We start from the raw sequence: 17,026 nt of genomic DNA, 5'->3' as shown, positions 1-17,026 counted from the left end.
GACTGATCTTGAACTCCTGGTCTCAAGTGATCCTCCTGCCACGACTGCTGAGTGGAAAGCCGCTGTGCTGGATCCTGCTGTATTGTTATTTGTCCTGGGGTCTGAAAAAGGACAAAGTTTTTATATTTCACTTGTGAATATTAAAAGCAATGCCAGGGTCTCAAGAGTCTTCACTTGTATGGGCGTATTTGTTCAGCATTTCATGGTATGCTGAATATTCAAAGACTTTATGAAGTAAGATGAACAGTGTCAAATACTTGAATCAGATATGTGCATTTTTTATGTTGAGAACTATTTCCTTAGACCCTTGGGTTCAGAGATTTAGAAACTGATAAATCCTGATTTATCTAGCTCTAAGTTGCATCAGATTGAAAAGGTTAATTGCATATTGTAGAAGCAAATGTCTTGCTTTCTTTGTGTTTTATTTGTGTTTTAATTTTTTTTATTTTTTAAAGACTACATGAAGGTGGGTATGGTGGCACATGTCCATATTCCCAGCTACTGGGGAAGTTGAGGTAGGAGGATCTTGAGTTTAAGGCCAGCTTGTGCAACTTAGTGAGATCCTGTCTCAAAAATAAACAAATTAAGCAAATAAACAAATGCTAAGTAGATAGTTGAGGTTTACTTAATAATCTGTTTATCCCCTTTTAATTTTTAGTTTTGTAGATAACATTCCAGGCAATATTACTTGATTAATATAGATTTTGTTTTGTGTTTTGACAGTCACATCTGTAATTGATACCAGTGATCTGAACCTCATGTATTTGGAGATACTCTTAATATGCAGGCATTTTCTCTCATGTCTAATTTAACTGCAGCTGCATCTTTCAGGAAAGCTGGTTGGCCTCTTGAGGAACAGAGTTAAGGCTTTTGTCAAAGTTACGCAACCACTGCATTTTAGTGAAATTTCTCATGTTCCTTAAAATCCTTTCCTTTCTTTTTTTTCAGGTTATATGTTACTGGTGTGGATGCTGTTTTCTTAAGTTTCTGTAGCCATGACATGAGAATACAGTAAGTACCATGCCTTGCTTGGGTATTTACAAAGTGTTCACTCTCTGTGTTTAAATTTTTTCCTCTTACCCTTCCTCCTTTCTTCCCAGGGCCTCACATGTGCTAGACAAATGCTCAACCACTGAATTTCACCCCCAGTCCCTATGTTAGGTTTCTGAGTGGAGAAGTCAAAATACAGAAACAAAATATTTTTTTTAATCTACTTTTTAAAAAATCTACTTTTCTCAGAGAAGTCAATTCATTTGGTCATTTGCTTTTTGAGTCTTTAGTTTTATATGCAAATATGTCACAATAGTGTTTTATGTCATATTACGACACACACGTTATTGCTCAGGCTATTCCTGTAAATGCCAAATAACTAAACAAATAAACACATTCTGAATGATGTTTGAGGTTCATATGAGGGTTGCATCCATATCACGCATCTTGTCTGTTGTCTGTGGTATGGGGTTTAGGAGCGACTATAGTTCAAGGGTGGACCCTGATAAGAGACTGCTTTGTGATTGACTCATGAACTTTGGTTTAATCAGCTGATGTTGGGTGTTACCTGGTGGGGGTTGGTTTCCTGAATGGTCCTGTGATCCTGTTCTAGCCAGTGAGATCCCAAGGCAAGTTTACCTGCAACTTCTGGCAAAGTTCTTCTCATACTTAGTATAGATCTACAGGAAGATAACTGCCTCTTTCTTCTGGATGATGTGTGCTGGTGTGAGGTCTGGCGTGGCCGCAGCCTCTGGCTTCCAGCCTGAGCAAGAAGCCACACAGGGTGGAGGACAGAGTCCAGAATCACAGGGAAACCAGCCCTGGAGCCTGCCCCTTCCCAGGATGTCCAAGTAATTGAGCCAATACATTCCTTTTTTGTTTAAGCCAGTTTGAGTTGGGAGCCAAAACATCCGAAGTGATTCACTTAATCTCCATTTTATTTTTAGTAATCCATTAGTTTCTCCCTGGGGAATGTGGGAGTAATTGCAAAGTGAGGCAAAATAATACCATTAAATTAAGCTGGCACAGTGTGTTGGTGTTGACTGGCATCTTCTTCATGCTTAACAGTTAGCAGGTAGTGATTTAGTATTCAAAGACATGAGAATAAAGTACATCACTTTTAGGGTTTCTCTTTTTTCTTCCCAGAAGGTCTTGCCTCTTAATCAGTTCACTTGGGCTATGAATACTTGAGAAGGATCTTAGACCACAAGCTCAGAACCATCTCCTCATAAAATGCACATTTGGCAGTGCAGACCTATTCTCTGTGTTTTCCTCGAACAATCTATACTCACTTTTAATTCCTAGTTTATTTTTGTCCTTCAAAAATTAATAGGAATATTTCAAATATAAAAGTTATATGAGAAACAACATAACACATTCATATGTATCTTCCCCCAGCACACCAGAGAAGTCAAATGTTTGCCAGTTCTGCGGAAGGATTGAAAACCCAGGTGGTCCTCCCTCACATTAGTTCCCTTTCTCTCCCCTCAGGGAGCTACTGTCCTAGTCTTTATATTCTCATGCATTTTTGTGCTTATATTACATGTATTTTGAGGCTTCTTCATACAGGTATATGTAGATGCTGTGTGCATTTGTTGTTTAACATCACAAGGGAGTTTAGAGTAAATCAGGGTCACTGAAAGAGCCTATACATTTCTTAGATCCCTGTCAAAGATCTGTTTTTAAGCATCCCAGTGATCTGCAGAAAATGTTTTAGATTTTAAATGGTTCATGAATGTGAATCAATATGCTGAGAGCTTTTCATCTTATTTGCTGGTACAAAGCATTTTCTGGGCTCCTTAGTCTGGTACTTAGTTCTCTGCACCCACTTCTGCATTTCTATGCAAGTTTAGAATACACAGGGTACTTTTAGACCAACCTGTCATCAGTGAGCTTTTCAGAGTGTTGGTTGCTGTTGCCTTTAAATAGCTTTGTTCATCCTGTGTCCAGAATGCATGTTTTTGGTGAACTTAATAATGAATCCACTTAATGATGATATGTTTTTCTATACCGTGACACTTGGCTATCAGAACTGCAGAACGTAGTTCTGTGCTAAATTTCATTTGCACATGTGCCAGTTCATTTCTGTTACTTACGTTGGTGGCAGTGGTTATAGTGGAAACCTCCACTCCTGTGAACTGACCGAAGTTGAACCTTGAAACTGTGCCTGGCCCTGAGAGCCTTCTCAGAGGTCTTCGCTGTACCCTTATTTTCTCTGTGACCCAATAGTGAATCTTAGAGATCATATTGTGTCATTCTTGTCTGAAATGTGTTCAAAGGCATTTAACTTCCGCATTCAAAACACTCATTCTTTTACTGTTGGAGGATTTATATTACCCTTTGTTCTTGTTTGGAATATTGCCTACAGGAAACTAAATGGTGAGTTCCTTCAGAAATTGTTAATCCTTTCAACTTGAAAGCATAATTACTGATCAAGTATCAAGAAAGATTTAAGACAATCAAGAGAATTTCCAGTTTTTTCCACGGTATCGTTTTTATTTAAATGTTTAACATTTGAGAGAAAAAAAAAAAACTTGGAAGTTTTTTTCTTCTTAATTTGTATATGTCAGATTTTGGGTTATACGCCTTTCCCCTGCATCTTATTGTTTTAAAATAATGGGTTCTTTAAAATTTTTTATTTAAATGTAAGTAACTGTCTTCAGCTTTTTTCCTATATCATATCGTGGACCAGAATCTTCACTTAACATGTTGCCCATGTTAGCTTTTAGCTACCAGATGGAAATACCCAATCTGCGAGACCCCTGGAAAATGACCATAACTCTCCAGCATTGGGAGACAGTGTCCTGTGTTTAAAATAGATATCAGATCAGATAGAGAGGCAAGACTTTTAAGTTATAATCCTGCAATGTGCTTTATGTCCATTTTGTTGTTTAAAAAACTTCAGAGTTGGGCTGGGGTTGTGACTTGGTGGTAGAGCACTTGCCTGGTATAGTGTAAGGCACTGGGTTCGATCCCCAGCACTACATAAAGCTAAATAAACAAAATAAAGGTATTATGTCCATCTGCAACTAAAAATATATTTTTTAAAACCTTCAAAGTTATTTATAGTTTTTAAGGAAAAAAGACCTATTGAATGTGTTCTTAGAAAAATCAATTTCATTCATTGCTATTACTCTATTTTGTTTCCTGTGGAATGGTGTCTTCTTCTTCTTCTTCTTCTTTATTTTTTTTAACCTCAGAATGAAGCAGTGCCTTTGTGGGGATGACCCACTGGACTAAGTGAGCTTCTAGACAGTGACTCAGATCTGTAATTAGGTCCTGCTCTCTGCACCCTTGTTGACTTGAAAGCACTGGCCATAGACCATTTAGTCTGGGAAAGCAATACATGAATCATCTGAATTGGCACAAATGATCTGGAATGCTTTCTGCCTTTTATTCTGTCATTGAGAGAATTAGAAAAGGAGACTTACTCTTTGAGCTTGAAGTAGTATAGAAGGTAAACACACTCTGGTGAAAGTAAATTTCTTCCCCAGATAGAATGAAAAGGAGTAGAATATTTGATGTTTATAAGCAGCTCTGATTTCCCAGGTCTTTTAGAGGATTCCTGCTGCTTTATACTCGTTCCTTTGTGAGGAGCAAGAACTGTAGCCTGTCTCCCAGCTCCTGTCTGGAGCCAGATACGGGCTACCTCCTAGCACAACTGAGGTAGCTCTTGTGTCTGTTTTGCTTCCTTCTGACATCACACTCATCAATATCTCTTATATTTAAAATGGAAATTTGTTATTTTTTCCCTTTGTTTTCTCAAAATGATGGGTCAACAGACGAAGACCTCTTGGATACCTGGCAGTGAAATGGATGAAAGTCTTTTTTGTGTGTATTCACTAATAGGTTGAAGTGTTTTGATTTATATAATTAAGAAGGTCAAAAATTTTCTTTGTTTCAAACTGTTCTGTAGCAAATCTTTAAAATGATCAGATTCATTCTAAAGTTGAAGATACTGCTCAGGGGTGGGAATAATCTTTTCCTAGATTGGGGGAGTAAGTAAACCTTTTAATTAGTTCTTTTCTGGTTTGCTCTGAGAATGTATTGGAGATTTTCCCCAATACTATTACCTCTCTTACTGTGTCTGCTCTGAAGAGAAAAGGATAAGCAGATTTATCCATTTAGTTGATAAAAACAGATTCTCAACTTGTAATGTGAGTTGACTTTTCAGTGTGTGGATAAATCTTTATTTTCATGTTGGAATATACGTGGATGGGCATCTCAGAGGAATACACCTTTTGGCAGGGAGCAGAAGTAAGCCATAGCTGTGTAATTTTGTGTTTTATAGGCATAACTGCTGTTCTGTGCTGTGGATGTATGTGCACATGCCCTGAGTTGTCTTTATTAGTCCATAGCATTGCTGCTTGTTAGACCTTGTCCTATTTGTTCTGGGTTTGGTGAAAATAAGATATTCAAATTTTAAAATTATTGTTAACATATCTACTAAGTTAAGTTAAAAGACTTTACAGTGAATTTCTGATAAACTGGCAAAATATTTTATCTCAGTGATTATGCTTGATAAGATTCCTTATTAGTTAGGTAGATCTTTTGCTGTGGGTGTGGTGCTCATCCCTGTAATCCCAGTGACTCCTCAAGCTGAGGGCAGAGCATTGCAAGTTTGATGCCAATTGGGGCAACTTAGTTAGATCCTGTCTCAAAATAAAAAATAAAAAGGACTGGGGATATAGTTCAGTGGTAGAGTACCCCTGGGAATCCCCAGTACTGGAAAAACAAAACAACTTTTCCCTAATAGAAATCACAAAACCTTTATATCAGGAATATGGGCTGCATCATTAAGAGTGCCTATTCACTAAAAACTTGGACCTCTTTTGTCATATGAACGTGTATAGTGCCCAGTTAACCTTCACTTACTCTTGTATTGCAGTTAGGAGCCGGGGGGCCATGCTTCACCCAACCTTGCTACCCTGAGTGTGTATGTTGTGTAAATAATTGGGTCATTGGCCAACTTGCAAACAGAGGCACTTGAAAGGTTTGACTTTTGTAGGGACTTAACATCATTTTATGATGTCTAGATTGCTTGGGTAAATTATTTCTTCATGGCAGTGGATATCTCTTGTTAGTGGGTATGGTGACTGGAAGACTTTAGTCAGGAATTCCAAAATTTTTTGTTTTAATATTTTTTTTTAGTTGTGGGTGGACCTTTATTTTATTCATTTATTTATATGCAGTGCTGAGAATTGAACCCAGTGCCTCACCTGTTAGGCAAGTACCCTACCACTGAGCCACAACCCCAGCCCTTCCTAAAGTTTTAATGGGTGGAAAAATATCTAAGGGAGTTTAATGTTAGCTCACATCTTATCCCTACCAGTAACAGATGCCTTCTCAATTTTCTGAATGAATGCTAATCCCTGATTAAAGCGTCCTACTCTTACTTTAAAAAAATTTCTTCTCAGACCAATTAAATAGAATTAGTTTGGTCTCTGGAGTTAGGTGTCCTCTCTGTAATCTGGAAAGCCCCTTACTAAACAGTGTGAGCAGATAGACCATCTGTCTCTGTTTTGTCTGAATATTTGGCCCCCTTCCTAAAATTTGAAGATGTTCCCGTTGTATTAACTACACTGTGGCCTGATTTTAAAGATGGAGAAACCAGTATCTGTCCATCTTTTCTGCACATGTATTGTCTGTTGGCTGTAAAGAGTCAGACCATGGCCCAGCGTTCATTGTTGCTATAATTTGATTCTTTAATTGTACTTTGATGATCATTTGGAATAACATCTATTCAGTTATATTTGTTTGAAGCATCGAGGAAATTTCAGTTAACACCTTGATCTCAGCAAATTTTAAGATTGGTTTTTACAAAAATGATGTGTGCTTGTGAAAAATGTAGGAAATGCAGATAAAATAAAAGTAAAAATGAAGACCATCTATAATTTTACCATCAGAAATAGCCATTATTAACTCTGGCTAATAATGTGTTCATATAGAACATAAAATATACCATTAAAAGGGGTGTGTGTGTGTGTGTGTGACACCAATTATTAATAAAGGGCTGGCTGGAGCAATGGCAGCCAGAAACTCTTAAATGACTCTATATGGATTGTGTTTATCTTAGCATCTTTGAAACTGCAAGCATTTTTTTCCTACTGTCTGTGACCTTTGTATCATAGGATGAAGTAAAGTGTCTTCCAAATAAGAAGCTGGTCTCTGGACTATGCCAAATAACATTTGTTGCCATTGATATTTTTAGGGAGATGTTCTATTACAGGGCACTTTTCTTAATGTAAATGAGAATTTTGTTCTTGTTTTTCTAAGTGAAGGCACCATATAAAAGAAGCAACTTTGTAAAAAAAGAAGAACAACTTACTTTCAAAAGAAATATCCTCTGCTCCCAAGATAGATAGGAGAGAAAAGTCCAGTCACCAAAGTCACCAAACTATCAAGGGAAAATTGGCTGTCATAGTGCCCTTGGATTTTAAAAATCATTTCTAATATGGTATACCTATCCCTTGCATCATTCTGTCCAATGTGCCACTTCTCTGTGCTTCCTCCTCTTGTCCTGTTTTATAAAGCCTCAGGTAACTTCACAATGCTGCATTGCAAAACTCTGGAATTCTACATTAGCTCATCTCTCTATCCCATTCTGTCATGCTTCAATTTGTGTCAATTTGGGCATTATTGTCTGGTTTTCAGATCATCACATTGCAAACATTCATGGAAGCAACAGACATCTCCTTGATCTGAAAGTATTTGTCCTTAGTGATGTTTTGATAGTTTATGGACATTTGTTTGCTGACCTCCTTCTCCAATGCTGAAAATAGCTTGGTATGCCACAGCCCTCTTAACTTCCAGTGGGCTTCTTTTAAGTGTCTGAGCTTAACAGAGGCACTCGCCATGAACAGTGATGCACTTCAGCCAGTTCGCCAGTAATGACCCCTGCAGTTTCTGGTCCTGAAGCCGTTGTGGTATAAACAGAGCAAATGATGGGAGCTTTGTCCCTGCCCTCTCTTCCAAGTAGAGAGTGCACAAGTTGTTTTAAAGGAAGTCTGCATTTTGTGGTGTCACTCAGGTTTGGAGCCACATTCGTTTAGATTTTAACCCAGAATTTTTTGGGAAACTCCACCCCTGGAAGAAAACAAAGATTCTTAAAAGAGTGTGTTTCAGCAGCTGTTAATGTTAGTAAGAACATGGCGCTGCCTTTGAAGATTCTTTGGTAAGGCAGCAGCAATTTGCTGGAGTTCACTTTTGCAATTGCCATGTCTTCCACTGACTGTGTGATTTAAATTGCATTAGGCAAATATTCCTAGGTTTTAACTTATTTTTAGGACATAGTGTTGGAAAAGGCTTAAATTTTGAGTCACTGGTGTTAATGTATTTTCAGTTTTAAGCATCAAGTGGAGATCTTAGTATTAAAAGAAGAAAGCAAATTTTTGTTTTCAGAATATTACCATTAATAAATAGTAATTATATCTTTCATGCCTGTTTTTCTGCATGGATGACTTGCAGGGAAATAGAGATTTTGTATGAGATAGAGATATTGATCATGTTCAATAGTTTTGACCTCTTGTTATTTTATCAGTGTATTGATTGCTTTTATTGCACAGCCGGTTATTTTATTTCAGTTAACTGTTCTGAACCCTAATGGTAACTACTTTACATTAAGGACCCTGTCTATCCTTCTTCTTCGATTGGAGAAGTTTGGCCTTCTAAGTGGAGGATGGAAGTAAGACCCAAGTTCAGGCAAAGAATGGAGTGGTGGAAGGAACCTGGAAAGAACAGAGAAAAGCTTTTGTTCAGGGGAAGAATTTGCAGCCTAAAACAGCACCGGCTGTCTTTGCTCCTTTAAATGTGTTTGTGTTGACCTGAGTCTGACCAGGCGAATGCCTTTTCTGACCAAGGTTCGAGGGTGGTTTTTGAACAGTGGACAACTTGTCAGTGTTTAGCTTTTTTCATAGCAGATTCTTGGTTAATAGAAAGTTTGAGTGAATTCTTTGCTGACTTTTTTTTAAAAAATATATTTTTAGTTGTCAATGGGCCTTTTATTTTATTTATTTATATGCACTGCTGAGGATCTAACTCAGGGCCTCACATATTCCAGGCAAGTGCTGTACCACTGAGCCACAACTCCAGCCCACGCTTGCTGACTTGTTAACTGCAGAAAAAATTAGGGCCCATGCTTTCTTTAAAATAGCCCAATTTCCTGTCTGACAAATTCCTCCTTCATTAATTCTGTGAGGAAGTTGAGAGATAATAGTGTGACCTTTTTTTTTTTTTTTTTTTTAAAGTCTCTTCTTCCTTAGTATTTACATTAGGATGTCTCTCTTTAGAGGAGTGAAAAATTATTTTCTCTAAAGGTTTCAAGATCAGAGTTGAAGAATTGTCTAGTTCCCAGTGAAGTGACTTATAGCTATTATGGTTTTTTGGTCCTCTGTGAATTGATTGAATTAAAATTTTGTTCTGAAATTACCACATTCTTTGAGATTTTTGGAATCCTCGAGGTGAAACCACAGCTTAGAATAATTGCTGTAGGAATAACCCTGTTACCTGGCACACAGGGCCACCGCCCTTGCTCTGAAGGCAGTTGAACCTGTGAAGTCTGGCGGGGCAGGGCCTGGACGCCTGTGTGTTCTCTTCCACCTTCTCCGGTTTGCCACTCGAGATCTGCCCTTAATGCCAGGCCTCAGCTTCCTCATCAAGTTCTCTTTCTTTCTAGTATAGTAAAGGCAGGATCATGGAGCTTTTTGGAGAAGTTTGTGTCTGTTTCCTGGTTATTTCTGCATTCAGAAGTGCAGAACAGACCCATCTCTGTAAGTTTCAATGCTTGACAACTGAAAAAGAAAAGAAGGAAAGGAAATGTGGTTTCTTCAGCAGTTATGGTCCTTGTTTTTCAGGCCCTTTACACCACTAGCTGCAGTCATGCTGTGTTGCTTTCAAATCTGGGAGAACACAGTAGTCTACAAAATAGCTTCTCAGCTACAGTTTCTTAGCTATTTCAGCATAAAAGCAAAGGTAATACTTTTTATTTTGTTACTTTTTCTTCCAAGAGCAGAGGGTTTCATTGTTTTTTCTGTCACCTTTATAAGGCCATGCAGTCTGTTTGGAAATCAGCTGTGCATAGGCCTGCTTAGGGATATTTCTTGCAGTCCTTCCTACCTTTTCCAAAGCGAGTTAAGGAGTTTAAAATAGCTTCCTAGTGAACTGTCCAGTGTCATGCACAGCAGGTGCACTGTTGTTACTGTTGTACTCTCTGCCTGAGCTGCCCAGTATCTGTGTTCTGTTCACTTCATAACCTCCCTCTGAGAACCAGCTGTTTTTGACAATGTTGCTTCCAAGGAATGACTTTTTCTTGACTAGAGCAACTTTTAGCTGCTTAGACCTTTTGCACAGGAAAAGTGTTTGACATTGAACAAATGTGTCATATATGGCCTGGTGTGGTGGTGCACACCTATAATCCCAGCAGCGTGGGAGGCTGAGGCAGGAGGATCAAAGCCAGCCTCAGCAAAAGGGAGGCAATGAGCAACTCATTGAGATCCTGCCTCTAAATGAAGTACAAAAAAGGACTGTGGATGTGGTTCAGTGGTTAAGTGCCCCCGAGTTCAATCCTTGGTAATCCCCCACAAAGTATCATATATTACACGAAAACAAGTTGTTGATATTTTGCAATATTTACAAACAAAAGAGTCTTTACCCTTTATCTTCAGCAGTAAGTTTCTATTAGCAATGACCATGAAGTTCTTGACCATAAGAAAAATAACTAGCTTTCCTAATGACTGTTTCTGAGCATCTCAATCTAACTTGTTTAGTGAGGGAACCATTTTTCTGACAGATGGACTTGCAGCTTTTGTTGAGCTTTTATATAGAATGCTGCCTTTTATTTTGTGATTTAACTCTTGGTTCTCAGGCTTTTCAGCGTGTACCTATTGATGTGAAGACTCTTTTTGTGGAGAGATGTATGACAAGGATCACAGGAAATAGAATTTGCAAGGAGAGCTAAAGGGGGAAAGGCACTTCCATCCCCTCTCTGAGGGACCAGATATTTTGCTGGGCTGGAGAGTGGCACTGTGGTATGTGAAGTCAGCAGCACCCTGTGGGAGAAGAGAAGCTGCTTCTGCTGCAGGATGCCACGTGCACACGCCTCTTGCAGCCGACGGTGCCATCTCACATTTGGATGCAGGCCTGAAACTGCTTCTGCGCTGGCAGCAGTTTCTCATCAGAAATGCTTTCTTGCATTTCGTAGTAAACCTCTGTTGACTCTGATGGGAAGCTCTAAAATACCACCTCCTGGAGATCTGACGTTGGTCGTGGCCGGCCAGTCGCTTACATTGACAGGCCTCTTGGAATTGTTTCAGAACTCTAATCGCCTGCTGTCAGCAGCTTGTCCCACTGAGGGGAAAAGATGGGCTGATTATTGCATGTATCGTAGGACTGCCTGATTAGGGGACATTTCTGAGCTCATGCCGTCTGCTCTTTTTTTCCCTAATGTATATCAAAATCAAAATAATACGAGAGACTGGTAAAACTGATCCATAGAATTTGTTTTCAGGAATTTTGGATTTTAATAAAGCACAGCACAGTGTCACAGTTAGGGTTAATAAGGAAAAGGTTACGTCATTCATCTTGGAAGTGATGTCCTTGCTGAATGAGAAAAAGAAATATCGGGTAACAAGAGAAATACTTTATTCACCCTGAAGGAAACATTGTAACTCTTTTTAGAACAGAATTTTTCTCCTTCAAAAGAAGAAGAGTATTTAGGCATTAAATTATTTGAAATTAGGGTGAAATCTGTGGTGTTCGAAAAGAGTGCTTAAATATATAGAGAAAGGAAAATATAAGTTATGATACAACAATCATGCTACATGGAGGGTAATTGTTTTTTGTCTCTACCTCTGGTGAGATTAGTTTGCTACTTCATAGAAGGTGAAATGCTATTGAATCCTTTATTAAATGTTAAGTTCTTCCTGTAGGTAGTGAATCAACCCCAAGAGCATGGTTCATGTTTAAGATGTTTGACTAGTGTGAGGATTCTGATCTTTATTACACATGGGATATCTCCAGCTTAAGGACTTGTAAAGGCCCAAATGCATAGTCACTTGTGAAAAGTAGCAAAACAAGTCATTTAAAGAAAGAGATGGGCTCATGCATCTCTGTCTCTGTTAGAGGTAGTCTATGTTGATGCATCTTTCAGAAAAGAGAGCCTGGTCTCTTGGTATTTTAGGTGTTAACACTTGTCACACAGTGATAAGTCAGGCTCCCCATCAATACATTTCCCTTTGGATGGCACAAAAGATTTGAAACCCCCTGAGGATCAAGAATAATTGATTGACTCTGGGGTTAAGGGAGAGGAAGGAAGCAAAGACAACTCTATAGCAGACCATGCATTAGCTTTTCGTGGATTAGGAGACATTTCTGAGCTCATGTAATCTGTTTTTTTTTCCCCCCAATATACAAAATCAAAATAATATGAAAGGCTATGATAAAATTGATTCAAGAATTTTGGATTTTCATAAAGCACATGTCATAGCTAGGGCTGTGGTTATGTCACTCATCTTGGAAGTGGTGTCCTTGCTGAATGAAACCAAAATATGTGACCAAAATATTATGTGACCACAATACATGATAAAAAACAACTTAGAAGAAGAAAGATGTATTTGGCTCTTGGTTTCAGGGGAGTCATTTCATGACTCACTGACTCCACTGCCCTGGGTCTGAGGTGAGCAGAGCAACATGGCAGAAGGGCATGGCAGAGAAAAACTGGAGGAAAGCTCATGGCAGCTGGGAAGTGAAGAGAGCAACAGGAAGGAAATAGGGACAGATACAGTCTCTGTGACTTCTTCCTCCAGCATGCTCCTCCTGCCTTTGTTTTTACCACCTCCAAGTAAATCCATTCAAATTATTAAGTCATCAAATGCGATCGTCCACTAATGAAGTCAGAGCCCTCCTGATGCAGTCATTTCACCTCTGACCATTACTGCATTGCCTAACACTTGAGCTTTTGGGGGAATGTTGCAGATCCAAGTCATAAAGCCATGCATAAACCTGTTGGAGAATAAACCTACTTCACAGGACCCCAACTCCTTTATTTTCTTCTATTCTACATTTTTAACTCCATATTTCATGAAGTCCTATTCCTTTCCACAGTAAAACTTCGTCCTGTCTCTCGATGTCCCTCTCACCTTCTCTGAGGTGTGACTTTTTTAGTCATGTTATTCTGTTCTCTTCCTCATCTCCTCATTCTTTTTCATTGCTTATGTCTTCCTTGTACTTGCCACACATTCTCCCACCTCCTCTCAGATCTTTCCCATTCTTTCCTCTTGAACAAAAACAAAGGAACAAACAAACCAGGAGAGAAGGTGGCTTACCCCATCATTCCTTAAAGTATTTTTGAGGATGGAAATGTAGCTCAGTGCTAGAATTTGTGTTTAGCATGCATTTAGTATCAAATCTAAAAAAATCAGATGTACATCCAGTAAAATGCACAGGTCTTAAATGTTCTTAAGGTGTAGGTTGTTTCTGGTATTGGCTGTTATAAGTAGGATTACTATCGACATTTGTGTACACGTCATTCTTGGGCATTTACTTTCATCTCTCGAGTGATGTCTAGGAATAGAATGGTTAAGTTACAGGGTAGATGCATGTTTCACTATGTCAGAAACTCCCAGTGCTTTTCCCAAGGTGGTCATGTCATTTTACAGTTGTGCCAGCAGTTCATTTCATGAGTTGCAGTCACTCCATATTTCTTTTTCATCATTTGCTATTGTCAGTTTTTCAAAAAAATTCAGTCATTAAAGAGTATCTCATTGTGGTTTTACTTTGCTTTCTCCTGATGGCTAACAACTCTGAACATCCTTTGTGTGCTTAATGACTGTTAATATGGTTGTTACCTTTTTTTGAAGTGTCATTTACAAGTCTTGATTGCTTTTCTGAGTAATAATTACTACCTTCATTGTTCATTTGTAATGTGTTTTCTGTGTATAATGTACATATATACATTACATACATGCATATATAATAGATTCTGGTTATGATTTCTTTGACAGATATAGGTATTATGAGTTTTTTTCTGGTCTACAGCTTGCCTATTCATTTTTTAAAATGATATCTCATTGAACAGGAAGATTAATAATAAATCTAATTTATCAAATATTTTTCACTAGTGCTTTACTGTGTAATCTAGGAATCTTTGCTTATCCAATAATAGAAAGGTATTTTCCTTTGTTTACTTCATAAAACTTTAGGGTTTTATTTTTTTACATTTAAGTTGATAACCTATGCATGTCTGAGTTTTTTGTTTTGTTTGTTTTTGTTTTTGGTACTGGGGATTGAACCCCGGGGCGCTTAGCCCCTGAGCCACATCCCCAGCCCATTTTATTTTATTATTTTGAGACAGGGTCTCTTTAAGTTGCTTAGGGCCTCATTAAGTTGCTGAGATTGGGTTTGAACCTGCAGTCCTCCTGCCTTAGCCTCTCAAGCTACTGAGATTACAGATGTGTGCCACTGTGCCTAACCCATGGCTAATTTTTCTGATGTATATACCAAATGAGGCAAATGTTAAAGTTTTTTTTTTTTTTTTTTTTTTTTATTTTATTGTAAACAAATGGGATACATGTTGCCTCTCTGTCTGTACATGGCGCAAAGGCATACCATTTGTGTAATCATAAATCCACATACAGTAATGTTGTTTGATTCATTCTGTTATTTTTTCCCTTTCCCCCACCCCTCCCACCCCTCCTTACCCTCTATACAGTACTTTCTTCCTCCATACTTGCCCCCCTCCCTAACCCTAACTCTAACCCTAACATTAACCCTTCCCTCCCCCCCTTTATGTGTCATCCTCCACTTATTAGCGATATCATTCGTCCCTTGGCTTTTTGAGATTGGCTTATCTCACTTAGCATGATATTCTCCAATTTCATCCATTTGCCTGCAAATGCCATAATTTTGTCATTCTTTATGGCTGAGTAATATTCCATTGTGTATATATACCACAGTTTCTTTATCCACTCATCAATTGAAGGGCATCTAGGTTGGTTCCATAGTTTGGCTATTGTGAATTGAGCAGCTATGAACATTGATGTGGCTGTATCTCTGTAGTATGCTGATTTTAGATCCTTTGGGTATAGGCCAAGGAGTGGGATAGCTGGGGCAAATGTTAAAGTTTACCTTTGTTTTTTTTTTTTGTATGTATTTCTAGTATAATTTGTTGAAAAGACTTTTCTTGTTCAACTCAGTTGGTGTCTAGCTTGAAAATCAGTTGACCGTGCAAGTGTGTGTCTTACCGTCCACTAGTCTAGTTGCCAGTTTTTGAGCCCAATTACACTTAATTATATTATAGTATGCCACAAGATCTTCCAACTTCATTCTTGTTTTTTTAATGGCTACATGTATTATAGGTCCTTTGCATTTTCATATAAACTTCAAAATTGACTCTTTTTTGATAAAAGTGCTAGATTTTATTTATTTTTAAATATTTATTTATATATTTATTTTTGGTACTGAGTATGTAGCTCAGTGGCATAGCCCTTTTTAAATTTACATTTTAAATTTTGAGACAGGTTCTTGCTAAATTGCCCAGGCTGTCCTCAAACTTGCCATTCTCCTGCCACAGCCTCCTGAGTCTCATGAATTACAAGCATGCAGCACTGTGTCTGGCAAGACTGCTAAATTTTAACTGAAATTATACTTGACTTATTTTTCAACTTGTGTAGAATAGACTTTTTAATTATATTGAGTTTCCCCTCCATGAACCTCTCTACTTAATTTCTCTTAGTATTGTTTTGTAGTTTTCAATATAGAAAATTTGCACCTTTCATTAGTCATAGTAGACATTTATTAGATATATTGAATTTTAGTGTTTATATAAATATTGTTTTTCAAATTTCATTTCATTGTTGCCTTGCTAGTGTACAGATGTACGATTTCTACATGTGCATTGACCTGATATCCTGTAAACCTTCTAAATTCAGTTACTAGTTTTAATATTTTGTGAGTGTTTTATAAGATTATTGACATATAATCATGATTAATGTCTGTGATTCATGACAGTTTTACTTCTTCCTTTCTCATCTTTCTGCTTTTACAATCTTGTTTTTCTGGCCTTCCTGAACTAGCTCTAACATTCACTACATTGCTAACTAGAAGTGGCGAGAATGGATAGATATCCTTACCTTATCCCTGATCTTAGAGGAAAACATCGGCGTTTCACCTTTAAGTCCTATGTCTAAAATTTTTACACTGTGGCTTCTGTTCTTAATACCTGGAACTTTGTGATCTAATTTCCAAGTCAACAACACTCAATGCACCTACTCCTGAGCTTTCTTTTGCTTGGGATATTATTGCCTTCTGTCTGTTTTTCTTTTTGTTTTCTGCAGCTTTTCCCCAAGGAGTGACTTGTGCCCACTCTTGGTTCTCCTACTTCTTTGAAAATAATTTCTCTTTTACTGGCTTTTCTTGCCTTTCGTTTATTCTTAATGAATTCTTAATGAACAAATATTTGTTGAGCAGGTACTGTATGACTGACTCTGTGCAGGTTGATGAGACCTGGTGTCTGTCCCCAAAGAACTCACTGAAAAGCATGAAAAGTGCTTTGAAGGCATGAATGGTTTCTTGGAAGGGATGGACATCTTCCCTGGTCTGGTGGAGTGAGAGGAAACGCCTACCAAGGGAGACAATTTTACTGATTCTCCTTCTTCATCATGTGCAGTTGCCCAAGATTAGAGAGTGACGCCCTCTTTTTTCTTCTACATGTGATTATACCTATTCCCAATAGTTCTGGTGCCGTCACTCTGGGTGCAGTTTTTAATCCATCCACAAATGTAGTTATCAGAATTATATAGTGGTGCTTATTGCTGCATGTCCTGTGATTTTTGAGTGACAGAGCTCTCCTAAAAGCTCTTTGGCTTTCAAGGGTAGTAACTTGTTTGTCTTTAGGAACTCTGGAATTATATATACTTAAAAGTCACAATTTTTTTTTTTTGCGGTGCTGGGGATCAAATCGAACCCAGGACCTTGTGCTTACGATGCAAGCACTCTACAAATGAGCTACATCCCCAGCCTACAAAATGTTTTTGAATGATTG

At 38.1% G+C, this 17,026-nt stretch overlaps 1 protein-coding gene and 1 pseudogene across 14 annotated transcripts in view; one reads left to right on the top strand and one right to left on the bottom strand.

The window, feature by feature from the left end:
* The window catches only part of LOC306653995 (dnaJ homolog subfamily B member 6-like), a 420,043-nt pseudogene that overhangs the window by 142,794 nt on the left and 260,223 nt on the right, over positions 1–17,026 (bottom strand). The window lies entirely within an intron of this gene.
* SIPA1L1 (signal induced proliferation associated 1 like 1) overlaps positions 1–17,026 on the top strand; it is a 362,908-nt gene that overhangs the window by 169,149 nt on the left and 176,733 nt on the right. For all 13 annotated transcript variants that reach the window (XM_079127085.1, XM_079127079.1, XM_079127078.1 and 10 more), the window contains one exon: positions 949–1,011. The gene's annotated coding sequence lies outside the window, so the exon portion shown is untranslated. The remainder of the gene's footprint in view (positions 1–948; positions 1,012–17,026) is intronic.

Source organism: Sciurus vulgaris (genome assembly GCF_902686455.1).
Source record: "Sciurus vulgaris genome assembly, chromosome: 2".
Classification (NCBI taxonomy): Eukaryota; Metazoa; Chordata; class Mammalia; order Rodentia; family Sciuridae; genus Sciurus; species Sciurus vulgaris.
The sequence above is the reverse complement of the archived record's forward strand: the minus strand, read 5'-3'. Positions and strand labels throughout refer to the sequence as shown.